Below are 14,672 nucleotides of genomic sequence, written 5' to 3' on the forward strand. Positions count from 1 at the left end.
CTGTACAATGCAACGAGTGAACGGAAAGTTATTCAGGACCAGACGCGGGGTGTTAAATATCAGCGAGAAGTGATACCGTGGCGGACGTGAATAAAAACGGATCTGGGAATGATCAAAAGCCTCCAAAAGCCACCAGACAAAGAATATCTGACGCTGAAAAAAAGAAAGAAATGTTGAACCTAAGTGAGTCTGACAAACCAATCCCCTATCTGGTACACTTGGCACCCAGGCAAATAAAAGGTAACCAAATTCAGAATTTATCCAATGTGTTCAACTTGAAAACGGAAAAATATCGACAAAACGGTGCGCGGCGTTGTCCGAATGGGAAAAAACTTTAAACATTAAAATCCAGCCTTCCTGCTTTACCTTCATTTCTACTCCATTAACCAAACTCACGACAGCATTCCTCTTTCCAGTCTCAATCACTGACAAACTGCAGGACCGTTCTGTCTCTGAGCCAGACTCATTTGGCCCTTCTTCTGACTTTTTCCTTGCCCAGTGCTATGAATCTTTCTTTAATGAAAAAAAAAAAAAAAAAAGAAGTGAGCTGTACTGCACTGACACCATGATCCCAGCAGCGGTGAATAGACATTGGCATTAGACAGACGGCTCCCGGATCGCTCCTACTCCATCACCCGAACGTTCAGGAAGTGAGTCTGGTGCCAGGAGTGCTTCCAGCAAGATCAGACCTGTGTGATAAGTGTGCGTAAGTGTGTAACCAAGACTCGAGCCGTTGGAAATCCTACGATGAAATTCAGGAAATCTTGGAGACACCTTTTCAGCCTGTGGTAGCATGATACTGTGTAATTGTGTGTGCTTTTGGGGTGGAAAGGTAGAATGACGTTCACGGTATAAACACCATTAAGATGTCAATAACACTTTGAGTACATATGGCTGGTTTACAGGAACGAGTTCGATAATGAGAAGAAGTGCAGTGAAGATCAGGTTGTTTGTGTGTGTGTGTGTGTGTGTGTGTGTGTGTGTGTGTGTATTCGAGTGTGTGTCCTCTGACCCCTCCCCAACACACACACACACACAAAGTGATTGAGTGCTTGCCCTTTCAGCCAAATTGACCTCATGAGCACTCTGAGAGCCATCAATCCCCGCACACCCCCCAACACCATCGTGCCACAGAAGGGATTATATGAAGTGTAAAACATTAGAAAAATGCGTCTGCAACATCACAGGAGCGCGTTTTGAAGACGAGAGAAGGCCGAGACAATAGAGGCGAGCGTTTGAAAGTATTGTGCGAGTCGGGTTAAGGCCCCTCCGTGTTCTCGACAGCTGTCCGTATGCTTTCCCTGCCGCTAAATGAGGCAGAAGCTAAAATCGCTGTTGTCTTCTTCTTGCCTTTTTTAACTCTAGGCTGGGAAAAGAAAAAGGTGGGAGTAATCAGGATAGAGACACCCGATCGCATGACGGAAAATACAAGATCGCTTTTAGAGGTTTAAATGGCTAAACCACTTACTCAGCATCTCAACGGAGTCTATAGATGTGAGCCAAAACGTCTCAGATTCAGAAAAAAAAAGCAGCTGCAGACGGTCTACGAAACATTCCGACGCTGAATCGGTGTCACATACGCTCCTTCCTGAGTCTTTTTCACGAACTCACTTAGTCACATACGCACACATGCAACGTTTCCATCTATTCCTGGATCAGGAGGATGAACTGAATCCATAGATAAGGATCTTACTCCTTTTCTTGCCAGCAAAAGCTCTTCGGTTGCAGGACGGAGGCCAAATACACCCCCCCCCCCTTTTCGTGTTCTGCAGTCCAGCCTCGTTTACGTTGCCTGAAGTAACGCTTAACCCCGTAAAGAAGTCGCTGGTTCTCCAAACCCTCAGGTATTTTCATTACATTAGAGTTTCTTCCACGGTGGCTGCAAAGTGATATTCGGGGAAAACAGCCGTGATTGAATACAGTTAGTGTTGGCCCGCTGCTCAAAGGAAAATGAAACCTGGCTCCAAGAGGATAAGCTCGAACCTCACCACCGTGAGGCCAAAGAGCTCAGGGGGCCGAAGGCCATGCTGCGTGGAGTGCTTTCGAGTGTGGCGTTTTGTTGCCTTTCCATCTCGTGCTTTGCGTCTTCTTGTGCGATCGCCGTGGTGTGGTAGGAACAATTGTCGAACACCAGGAGGTTCTGTACGTTAGCTCCAGCTTGCAGGAAGGCATTTCCAACTCAGTGTAAAGCACGTTTTCCAGTCAATCGCATTCGATTTTGTCCTCCAATGCAAAGTAACGCCAAACAAAAGTTGCTTGGCTTAAGCACGCTATTCCAGAAGGGGGATCTCAAACCAAATCCTCTGATTTAACGGATATGACGACTGTCCGGACATAGCCGCTACAGACGAAACTATTTTACCACCAGCTCCAAAATCTTCCAAACTGAATTACCTTTAACGGAATGTTTCAGAGTCAGAGTCATTAAAACGTCCTTATTCTGTCCAATTGGTAGGTGTGTCATAAGGTGAGACCTGGATCATGGTGGAAATTGACAAATAGGGATTTTTAAAAAAAAAAAAAAAAAAAAAAGAAAAGAAAAAAGAAAACAATAAGCAACAAAGCTCAAAAGCCAATATTCCAAAATGTTACTTATGTACTACAGCACTAACATCCTCACACGGTGAATATTTTAAATAGGGAACCAAGTAAAATGCACCAAATATGTCCCTGGATGGAGCACCCTGGATGTAGGGATTTCAAAATCTTAACGACATACAATAAAAGTTCAATACGGATAACTTGAGTGTGATGGAGACGATGCTGTGTGTCACACAATCTCTCAAACCCACTATACAGACTTTTAAAAATGTTATGCAGTCTCTGGTCTGCTTGTTGTTTTGGATTTCTCAGTCTGTTTACCAGCACACTGTTTGTCTTTTGCTGCAGGCATCCTGGCCCAGTCGAACCGATGTACTTCGCTGGTCAGACCAAATTAGCCCTGCGAGTCCGACTGCTGGCACACGAGCCTGGTCTATTTCAGCTTCCTGCCTGAATATACAAATATAAATACAAGAACTCCGTACGATCTGAAATTATACAGACAGAATCTAGTCGCAGTAGCTCTGTTTTTATGGGAAAAAAAACACTAGATGGATTTAAAATTTAGGGAATTTTTTGGCAGTTAAGCCATGCCCAATAGAGGAGATCAATCAGAACCAACAAGCCTACAATGATTTTTGTTAAATACCAAATTTGGGTTGGTGGGGGGTTTGGATGGGTGGTAGGTTTAGGGTTTGGATAGGTGGTCAGTTGGTATATAGGTTTGGTGTTTAGTTGGCTGTTTGTTTGGGTGGTAAGTTGGGCTGGTGAATGATAGGGTTGTTGTTTAGTTGGGTGTTTGAGTGGTTGGTTAGTTGGGTGTTTGGGTGGTTGGTTAGATGGGTGGTTGAGTGGTTGTTTAGTTAGGTGTTTGAGTGGTTGGTTAGTTGGGCGTTTGAGTGGTTGGTTAGTTGGGCGTTTGAGTGGTTGTTTGGTTGGGTGTTTGAATTCAAATTTAGGCATATTCTTTTTGATTGTTGTGCTAAATTATTTATTCATTTTAATAATTATTACACTCATCAGAGAGATGACCATGAACCAGCAACCCTAAAATGAATAAAAAATACCAAATTTGTTTGATTGGTTGGATGGTTGGTAGGGTTGGTGTTTGGTTGGGTGGTTGATTTGGTGGTTGGTTGGTAGGGTAGGTGGTTGGTTGGTTAGTTTGGTTGCTGTTTGCTTGTTTGGTTGGTTGGTTGGTTGGTTGGGTTGTTGTTTGGTTGGGTGGCTGATTTGGTGGTTTGTTGGTTCATTGGTCAGTTGGTAGTTTAGGTTGCTGGTTGGTTGTTAAGGTTGCTGTTTGTTTGTTTGTATGTTTTTTTGTTTGGTTGGTTGGTTGGGTGGCTGATTTGGTGGTTTGTTGGTTCGTTGGTCAGTTGGAAGGTTAGCTTGCTGGTTGGTTGTTAAGGTTGCTGTTTGTATGTTTGTTTGGTTGGTTGGTTGGGTTGTTGTTTGGTTGGGTGGCTGATTTGGTGGTTGGTTGGCATGTTGGTTAGTTGGTTGGTTGGTTGACTGGTTGGTTAGGTTGCTGTTTGTTTGTTTGGTTGAAAGGCTAGATGGTTGATTGGTTGGTTGATTAATTAGGCTGCTGTTTGTTTGTTTGGTTGGTGGTAGAACATCTTTTTTTCTCACTTTTGTTCAGAATCCATTGTGATTCCATTAAGATACCAAAGTCCTAAAGTCCAGCACCACAGTGACCACTACAGAGAAAAAAGAAAACTGTACTTTTGAATGGAATCATGTATCATATCCACTATAAAGAGTAAGTGAAGGCAACGCCTGATGTCAGTTTTGTGCAACCATGAGCAAAAACAGCAAGAATTAAAGGTTAAAAAACGGTTCTTGAAAAAGAGAGATAGCGAGACAGATTTATCAGGACTGATCTGTAATTCCTGCTTAGCCATCTGTGCTATCTCTGACCAATTACCTCACAGACCCACAGACGGAAGAACTTCAGTTATACAACCGTCTAACCAAATAAATACGTGATGGGCCTCATGATTTGCTATGCGGTGAAGGCTGATTACTCAGATGATGTAAGATGTTCAATTGTGTCCTAGATAAAACGCGTACTTCTCCAACGAGCACAGGAACAGAACCACCAGAGTCAACATCATCATGAACATCAACAAATCCCTCAGAAAACATGTTTTTTTTTTTTAAAAAAAAAAAAACCTATCTATATCCAATTCAAGTCTCAGAGAAATATCAAAAAATTTCTTGCGACCTCCAACTGCATTTATCAGCGAATATTTATCCTCGGACAGTAAGATTCACGAGTCATTTAGCCATGATTAAAAACTCCCCATGGCTGCACGTTTGTGTCATTCATTCAGTTACTCCTTCTTTCCTTCCTTCTTCGTCTTCCCATCCTTTCTTCTCTCAATTCATTTCTTAATTCATTCCTTTTTAATTCTTCTCCTTGTAGGGATAGTTGTATTCAAATATCTAACAAATCAAAAATTCACTCTGTGTGTGTGTGTGTGTGTGTGTGTGTGTGTGTGTGTGTGTGTGTGTGTGTGTGTGTGCGCGTGCTTCACAGGCTCTGGGGTTCCAAAAGCATTAAAGAAGCACTGAATATCCATCAGATCTTCATCTGATGCCGCAGATATTGTCCACATACACACCCCCCAATACACACACACACACACACACACACAATATCAATTCCTGTATAGCCAATGAGCATCCAGTCCCTCGGTCTGCAGGTACAAAGCTTACAGCTACACCCTTCCAGTTAAAACACACACGCGCACACACACACACACCACTCACAGTGCAGCATAAACACACTGCTATTGGCAAATCAGGGCGTGAAATTCTCTAAACGGTTTTAAGTGTTTACCCTGAACACTATCAGGCCTGGCTGAAATTCAGCTTACCCTGTTCAATGCACACTTCAAAGGGAATGGCGAATAACTTTTACCCGCATATTATACTGCACACACACACACACACACACACACACACGCACACACACAGTTCCACACTGCTTTCTTCTCCTTTCTTTTTTGCCCCATTCTTCTGTATGAGGTGCCCCGTGATGTAAAATGCATTATCAGCCCATATCAGTGCTCTCATTATAAAAGAATAATAACACTCATTTCCATTTTTTTTTTTCTTTTTGCAATTCTTGGAAATAAATGGCAGTTAAACAATCAATTCACACTGCTCAGGAAGGACAGAGGGATAACTGAGAGAGAGAGAGAGAGAGAGAGAGAGAGAGAGAGAGAGAGAGAGAGAGAGAGAGAGAGAGAGTAACCTATTTTGGCTCTTAATTTAGTTTATTATATATATATATATATATATATATATATATATATATATATATATATATATATATATATATATATTAAAAACCACAGTTTTTTTGAATTCTCGAATCTGATTGGTCAGAAAGTGTGCAACATTTTTCTGGCTGTTACACATAAACAAAAGGTTTATATTAATGCACTCATTCTAAAACGTTATCATTTCTATAGTAGCATCTTATACACTAGGACCTGTATGCAAGCCTAATCATAACCAGATTTAGAAAAAGAAAAAAGAAAAAAACGTGCTGTTGTTTAATAAAGAAAAATGTATAATCGTCAGTGAAGTTTTCTGGAGATGTTTATGTAACATTTATTAAAAGCATGTCGAGAGTCAGAGCTTTGTAACAGTTACGGTGTTTTGTAAAGTTTCCCAGCACAGGAAGGAAGGAAGGAAGGAAGGAAGGAATGGAGGAAGGGAGGAGAGGAGGAAGGAAGGGATGGAGGGAGGGAGGAAGGAAGGAAGGAAGGGATGGAGGGAGGGAGGAAGGAAGGAAGGAAGGGATGGAGGAAGGAAGGACAGAAGGAAGGGATGGAGGGAGGGAGGGAGGACAGGAGGAAGGGAGGAAGGAAGCGAGGGAGGAAGGAAGGAAAGGGAGGGAGGGAGGGAGGAAGGAAGGGATGGAGGGAGGGAGGAAGGAAGAAAGGGAGGGGGGAGGGAGGAAGGGAGGAAGGAAAGAAGGAGGAAGGGCTAAATTAAGAAATTATAAAAGGAAGGAAGGAAGGAAGGGAGGGAGGACAAAACTAATAATTTATAAAAAGGAAGGAAGGAAGGAAGGAAGGAAGAACAGAAGAAAGGACAGAAGGAAGGAAGAAAGGAAGGATGGAAGGGAGGAAGGACTAAATGAGTAAATTATAAAAAGGAAGGAAGGAAGGGATGGATGGAGGGAGGGAGGATGGAAGGAAGGAAGGAAGGAAGGAAGGAAGGGAGGAAGGAAGAACAGAAGAAAGGACAGAAGGAAGGAAGAAGGAAGGATGGAAGGGAGGAAGGACTAAATGAGTAAACTATAAAAAGGAAGGAAGGAAGGAAGGAAGGGATGGACGGAGGGAGGAAGGAAGGAAGGAAGGAAGGAAGGAAGGAAGGAAGGGAGGGAGGGAGGGAGGGAGAACGGAAGAAAGGACAGAAGGAAGGAAGAAGGAAGGATGGAAGGGAGGAAGGACTAAATGAGTAAACTATAAAAAGGAAGGAAGGAAGGAAGGGATGGACGGAGGGAGGAAGGAAGGACTAAACGAATCAATTATAAAAGGAAGGACGGAATTAAAAACTTACAGCGCAGCCCGTGGTGTGTTATTCCTTCCTTGTGTATTTACAGGGACGCGCCTAATGTCCTCATAAGCATGTCATTTCAGGCTCACACCTACACACACAGCCTGTATTAACATGAACACACTGTCCTAATGAAAACTATAAACCCTCACCTACAGCGCTCGATATAAATCACTTGTGGAAGAATTCACAGCACCCTTTCTCAGCACTATTTACAGAGCGCTCGTTTACAAGTGTGCACGACGTGTGCGTTAAAAACACACGCTGAGCCGTACAATCTCAGAATCTCAGACAGTGGCCGGGTAAAAGTTGTATATTCGAAAAAAAAGCTTTTTTAGTGACGGACATGTGCCGCAGAAACGCAACATTCCTAATGTTTTACAAAGCCATCAAATAAGTGAATGGAGATTAATTGCCTCGGTCAACCTTAAAATAATTATATGAACGCCGGAGCACTAAACTCCGATGAAATTGATACACTTTAATAATTAGATCCTTGGCTCTGACCCACTGAAGTCAATAAAGGTTATTAAGGCCAATTGCTGTCTAAATGCATTAGAGAGGGAGAGAGGCGCTCCACACCAGAGCCGCTATTTCATTGGCAATATGATAATCCTTTCTCTGTTCACCTCGCTCCCGCCCCCCGCGAGCAAACACACACACACACACACACACACACACACACACACACACACACACACACACACAACCTCCTCTCAGACACACTAAACCAGATTGGATTCACTTAACCTTTCAGAGGCTTTGATCAAATGAGCTCACACTGCAATAACATTTACATTGACCCTCTCCCTCCTTCTCCCCCTGTCTCTCGCTCTGTTCCACTGTCTGCCAACCTCACACACACACGCACAAATGCATACACACACACACAAACACACACACACAGTCACAGGTAGGTCAATAACCTAATCAGATATCGATTGCGACCTCCTGAATTGTCTTCTCTCTGCTAAAAGACTGTCCAGTTACTGTCCAATCACACACACACACACACACACACACTCCACTGAAGCACCACAGGATATAACCTCAGTTGGACCAATATTTCGCCCACGATTTGGCCAAACACGAACGCGAAACAAATAAATAAATAAACAAACAAACCGTGAAAAAATAACTTGCAATGTCACTGTCTACTGCGGGAACGCAGCCTCCACTGGGAGAAGAAAAAAAAAACATCACTCCGTCATTCCATATTTAATCCGGAGTAATGAATTCCTGTTGAAATCTTCTTTTTTTTTTTTCCCTTTCATCTGAACGACAACCCTAAATACGTTCTTTCAGACTGTCCCTTTAGAGGAACCGTTAAAGGTTCTACGTAGAACCCGTCAGAGAAGGTTCCACTTAGACCCCCTCTTTAAAGATTCACACTCTGCTCGTTGAGCTCCCGAGTTAACCTCCCGATGTTTTTCCTTTTATCCGCTTCTCCGCTCTATGCCTGTGATTGGTTATGATGGTTTATATGTGTGATGTTGTGATGATTTTGTTTTTCCACGCACTCACGGTGGAAACAAATTTTCCTCTTTGAGGACCAATAAATTATCTATCTATCTATCTATCTATCTATCTATCTAACCTCCCGAGGAACCTTTGGGAAAATGTAACGCTGTGTTGATTGTTTTTGAATCCGATTTATTTATTTATTTATTTCCCTTTTCCCCCTCAACTCATTTGGATATAAAACAAATTTTTTTTTTTTTTTTTTTTACAGTGTATATTTTTATTTTTCATTGAGTGTATACATTCAATGCTAAATATGAACTCGTGGACTCACAACAAAATGGAATTCTTTCCTTTTTTTAAATGAATAAATAAATAAACGGGCACTTAAATCCTTTTTAATAGGGAGCTCAAGCATCTGAATATCTTTAACAGTCAACCTCCAACATTCCTGACTTGACTGTACATAATTCATCTCCAAAGCCAAAAATCACCGATATCACAATCCAAACACAAATAACTACACGGACATGAACGGCCTTGATTTAGACTTCAACTGGTTCGTATCTATTAAATACATAAAAATCAAAAAAGAAGTAGTAAATCAGAGCGATCGAGAGCGAGAGAGAGAGAAATCTCCCTGCACGGGTTTAAGTGGTGACAAGCAGAGCCAAAATGATGAAATTAGGCCCGAATCATGCAGCTAAAACAGTCACATTTCCACCAACCGTCTCATCAGCATAACACACACACACTCAGAAAGCCAGAAAGGCCTGTCTGATTTCGCAGTCTTGTCTCTCCTCCTTTCAGCGCCCCACAGAAGAAAGGGGAAGATAAAAAATGCCACGCCGGTATTTAAAATATTCTGCATAAGGCGGACTATCTGCGTCCTGTCAAGCAGGGGAAGAGGTTCGCATTGTTGGAGCTTTAAATAAATGTCAGTGATGTACGATAGGGATGATAGCGGGTCCTCGGGGAGAAGCGACGCCCACCGAGGACTCGCTCGGGACGGCACGAGGTGTCCCTGCGAAAGTACTGCCGATGTCCTTTATACGCACTCACACCCCACACACACACACATATACGCAGTGCGAGGTACCTGAGGCCTGATAGCATCTCCAGGTCTTTTGCCTGCGCTGCTCAGAACACAGCTGAACATCTTTTCTCGGACCCTGCGTCTCTATTCCAATCCGCCTTTTCACCCACGGTCCTGCGTATTTATTTATTCATACTTTTAGCCATTTCTATACATATATATTAAGCAGCACGTCAATTCATAAAGCGCGTGCGGGCGCGTCGAGAGCGTGCGAGAGAGAGAGGGAGAGAGAGAAAGGAAAAGATCCGCTTTATCAGGATGTCATTCAAATAGACGGGTCGAGAATTTGCATCACAACAGATTGAAGAGCGAGGGAGCGAGTGGGCGCGAGAGACAAGACGGGAGAAAGAAAAGCGTGAAAAGCCCACGGGAGAGAGAGGCTTCTAATAAACTATCAGGAATACGGGTAACCACTGACACCCTTCACTTTCAAATACAAAGCTGCGCTGACCCTCCTATCTGTCCGCGCTGCAAATCTGCCGAGAGGAAAAACAGGGGCGCCTCTTCTTTAAAATAAAATACATTTTAGAAAGAAAGAAAAAAAAACAACTCTTAAAATGTGTCAGTTTTAAAATGTCATCGGTGTCTATTAGAAAGGAATAAATAAACATCAATCCTGCGAACTCCCGCGTTTTCCGGACCGCGTCGGACATCAGACGTTACGGATTTATATCGATTTCTCTTTTATTAGTTTATACCCGGTATAAACGAGTGCTGTGAATTTTTGATTCTCCTCCCGCTTTTTCGCCATGTAGTGCAAATTCCCAGCAATGCGGAAGATTTAATGAATTAATTAATCCAACACAAACAGAACTACAGTCGCGCAAAAAAATCCAAACAATTTATTTATTTTTATTTTTTTTTAAACGTAAACAACAAATGATAAATAATTAAATAAAAGCGTCCGTTCATTGTGTCACAAGGTTTGTTGGGTCTTTTTTTTTTTTTTTTTTTAAATAAATCTTTTAATCAAAAAAATATAACTACAAAAACGATAATAACGATATTATTATTCATCTTAATGACGCGATCGTGAGAATGATATAAAGAAGAAGAAAAAGAAGAACCTATACGTTGAAAACGTCTTGCAAAAATCATTGCCACTTAAGACTGAAAGTTTCAGTACTTCTTTTGCGAGCACTAGAACGCTGAGTCGGAATCCTGAAATAACTCAAACATGCATATTATGAATTTATTAAATATTAATATCATGCGATATAGTAAATCGTTTGCTCATGCTACATACAGAGGAAGCTCTTCTGACTATGGACAAGGACTGGAAGATTCACGGGTGTGTTTGGAGGAAGCGTCAGATCGGATTCCTCCATACACTTGTAAGAAGTGTGTGTGTGTGTGTGTGTGTGTGTGTGTGTGTGTGTGTGTAACTCCATGTCCAGAGGATAGCAGCAGCTCTTAACCTGCATTTTTGGACACAGGGAAAAACGAGCTGCTCTCAGCAGCACTTCTCTTTACATCTCAGTCTGTCTCACCTCTATATCCTACCTCGAATCCAAACACACACACACACACACACACACTACACTGCATGGCTGGCCCAAGTGCCTCTCCTTAGCCCCAGCAGCACATTAGATGTGATTACTGCTCAAAGAAGAGAGAGAGAGAAAGAGAGAGAGAGAGAGAAATGCAGTCCATCTGAATACTGTGGTGATGCAACAGTGCCCCCTACTGACTCTCACCTCACTGTCATAAACACTTCCTGCAGAAGCAAAAACAAAGCTGTACCAGACTCCCCCCAAACACCTGGAGAAATGAAATTTTAATGTCTTTTTTTTTTCCCCCCGAATAAAACTAATAAAAACGAATAAAATAATAATAATAATTCAATATTTATGCTTAATGTTTAGACGGTACTATGTTAGACAGAACATATTAATAATAGTAATTCCGGACTTGTACACTTCAGGTAAGTACTCTTATTTATACCACACATTATACTGTACATTATACAACAGAAAAGCTTTATAAGCGGCGTTTGGAAATTCACAGGGCAGTGCGGCACCAGGATCCCCGGCTCAATCCCGAGCTTGGATTACCGTCTGTGTGGAGTTTCATGACGTGATGTTTTCCACATGTCCCTGTGGGTTTCCTCCCAGGTCCTCTGGTTTCCTCCGACCTCCCAAAAACCATGCCGATAAATGGATAAATGGATTGGTGACTCTAGTTGTGAATGAGTGTGTGACTGTGTGTGGGTGGTGCCCCTGTGATGGTCTGGGATCCCATCCAGGATGTATTCCCGCTTCGCCGCCAGTGTTCCTGGTTTAGGCTCTGGATCCACCATGACGGAAGATGAATGCATGAATGAATGAATGGAAATTCTTCTAAATTTATTTCTTGAATAAAATGCATTTCTTGCCCTGACTCCAAATACCCGCTTAGATGCCTTTACTATTATTGTAGAGATTAATCTTCGCTTAAAAATGGTGTCTTTAATGTAATGTATTGCCCATGACAGAATTCGACTAATAAAGCAACATTACATCATAATAATAATAATAATAATAATAATAACAACAGTAATAATAATATGTTTTGCTTTTGCTAGTACTTCAGATTAATAGTTTTAAACTAAATGGCTACTATGATCAAGGTGAATATGCACAAAGCCTTTATGTTTTATATATTAAGCTATAACACAACATCGTTTTTTGTTTGATAGTTAAATAGATTGATTTCAATTGAAAAGCAATCCCCTAGTGGCAAAACAAAATATCCTACACCAAGACTAACTCAGTTCACACCCTTGTACCACTAAAAGCTGTGTGGAAAATCTTTTCGAATTATCTCTTGAATAAAATTTGTGTATTCGCAAGAACCTGATCGTTTAGGTGTTTAAGCAGTGCTAATGCTGATCTAAGAACAGTTCAGGACCTGGCGTTAAGGTTAGGGTTAGGTATAGCTTGGAAAGGCGAAGCACAGTAGGTCGTTTTTCAGCTGAAGCAGTATGACAAAATATCACAACGTGAACATGTTAGCATGTTAGCATGTACCGTACTTTCAGGTGACAAGTAACGCAGAAAGTCATTTAGATTGATTTCAGGCATAAAACAACAAACCACTGAGTACTCCCAACACTGATCTAAGAACAGTTCCGGACTTTTACCTCAGTACTTCGGATACGTATTAATCCCTACACTTAACATTCAGGACGGACGTCTATATGTATAAAACGTCTTAGTTGTGCATATTTTAACCGTGAAACAAAGAACAGCTTAGCTATAAACAGTTTAAATCTGTTTACTATTTATGAATAGTAAACCCCCCCCCCCCCCCCCCCCCAAAAAAAAAGAACTTTCAACTGAAACTGTGAGATAGTGCTGCCAAATATTCTAATTATCCATAATATATTATATAATATTATATTTTAGTTGAGGGAAAAGAAACTTAGATTTATTTATTGAACATGTCTTATTATTAATTTAATAATTAAAGTAATACTTTTTAAAAATGTAACTAATAATAGAACCAATCTGATGGCTTTTACCGAGGACCCGGACCTTATATCTTAGTTTTATATATTTAAACAAAAATTTAGGGGGGAAAAACAACAACAACAACAACAACAACAACAACAACAACAAAAAAAAAAACATCACCTGGATTTATTTTAGGAATAAATATCAGCATTGCGTGTTTTTTTTTTTTAAATAACTACTCACATTCTTTGGCAACACAAGCTTTATTTTTGTTTTTAATATAACTCGTTACCAGCGAGAGAATTCATCTGACCGAGCAATATTCCAAAAACAGTGCATTAAATTACCGCGCGAGAAAATGACAACTGACGCGACGACTAATTGAGGGTTTATAATTCGGGATGTCGAATCGGCTTGATTGTGTCAATTAAAGTAACACAATACACCGTCATCGTATGAACTGCAGCGCTACTTAATCAGATTAACTGCCGGTATAAAGTGGTATTTATGATCCATATTGGAGTGTGAAAGCAAAGTACAAAAGCAGAGCGCACGTGACCGACACGACAGCAACACACACACTTCAAACCTCGACTACAGAAAGCCGAATAAGGAATCGGACCTCGTGAGTATCGTCTCCACGTTATATTCTATTATATCCCGAATGGCACGTATGGATCGAACGTGCCGTCTTAAAGAACCATACGCCTGCGAACCAGCTGAGCTTTCCTCTATAGGACATATGCGAATTCAATAATAATAAAATTCACTCATTTAAATATATTTCCCAGACCTACACTCTCTATACCGTCCCGAACAGAAGACAAGAAATCTGTCCGTTAAACTCTCAATAAGAGAAGCGAAACGATCACGTATGAGTGCGGTACAGTAAAGAAGAGTAGAGCTTTCGGGAAGTGTGTCAACGTCACAGCACTATCTGACTCATCACCCTCTTGAATTTAATCGCAATCACGGAGCTGCAGTTTGTTCCCACTCACGTCATGACTCAAAGCCATACCCAGTGAAGTTAAAGCCAGTTTCCTCTAATATTAAATGCCTGTAGCAATTTGTTCCTTGAGGGTAGAACAATAACGACGCCTGCCGAGCACAACGGTGGCGTTTTTAAGTTTTAAACTGACGATCATTTTGATACTCGGATGGTATTACCGAAGCTAACAGGGTCCAAATGCTCGTTTTGAACCCAGAGTGACTTCAAGCGATGGGAATAATCACGCTTTGGTGCGTCTTGGGTCGCATTCAGAGTCGAGTTATGTGCGGGCGGAGAGGATTTTTAACACCAAAATTGCGCACGGCAGTATTCAGACCTCAGACGTAAATGACGGGCTTGAGCGCTACTCAGACGGTTTCGGGAGCCAAAACTTTATACGACGTTGTGTCACGCTGAAATGAAATCGACATTTTTGGGACGTTGAAACGTCATGGTCAGTTTGAAATACATGACCTCGATTTGGTGTAATATAGAAAATTACAGTGGTGAATACTGAGGGGGGCGGGGGAGGAGGAGGGGGCGGGGTTGGGGGGGGAGGTGGGGTGGGATCCAT

The 14,672-nt window shown here is 41.6% G+C and overlaps 1 protein-coding gene across 2 annotated transcripts in view; it reads right to left on the reverse strand.

The window, feature by feature from the left end:
- The window catches only part of fto (FTO alpha-ketoglutarate dependent dioxygenase), a 168,804-nt gene that overhangs the window by 106,896 nt on the left and 47,236 nt on the right, over positions 1 to 14,672 (reverse strand). The gene's annotated exons all lie outside the window — the stretch shown is intronic.

This window comes from Ictalurus punctatus, chromosome 27, assembly GCF_001660625.3.
Source record: "Ictalurus punctatus breed USDA103 chromosome 27, Coco_2.0, whole genome shotgun sequence".
Taxonomy (NCBI): domain Eukaryota; kingdom Metazoa; phylum Chordata; class Actinopteri; order Siluriformes; family Ictaluridae; genus Ictalurus; species Ictalurus punctatus.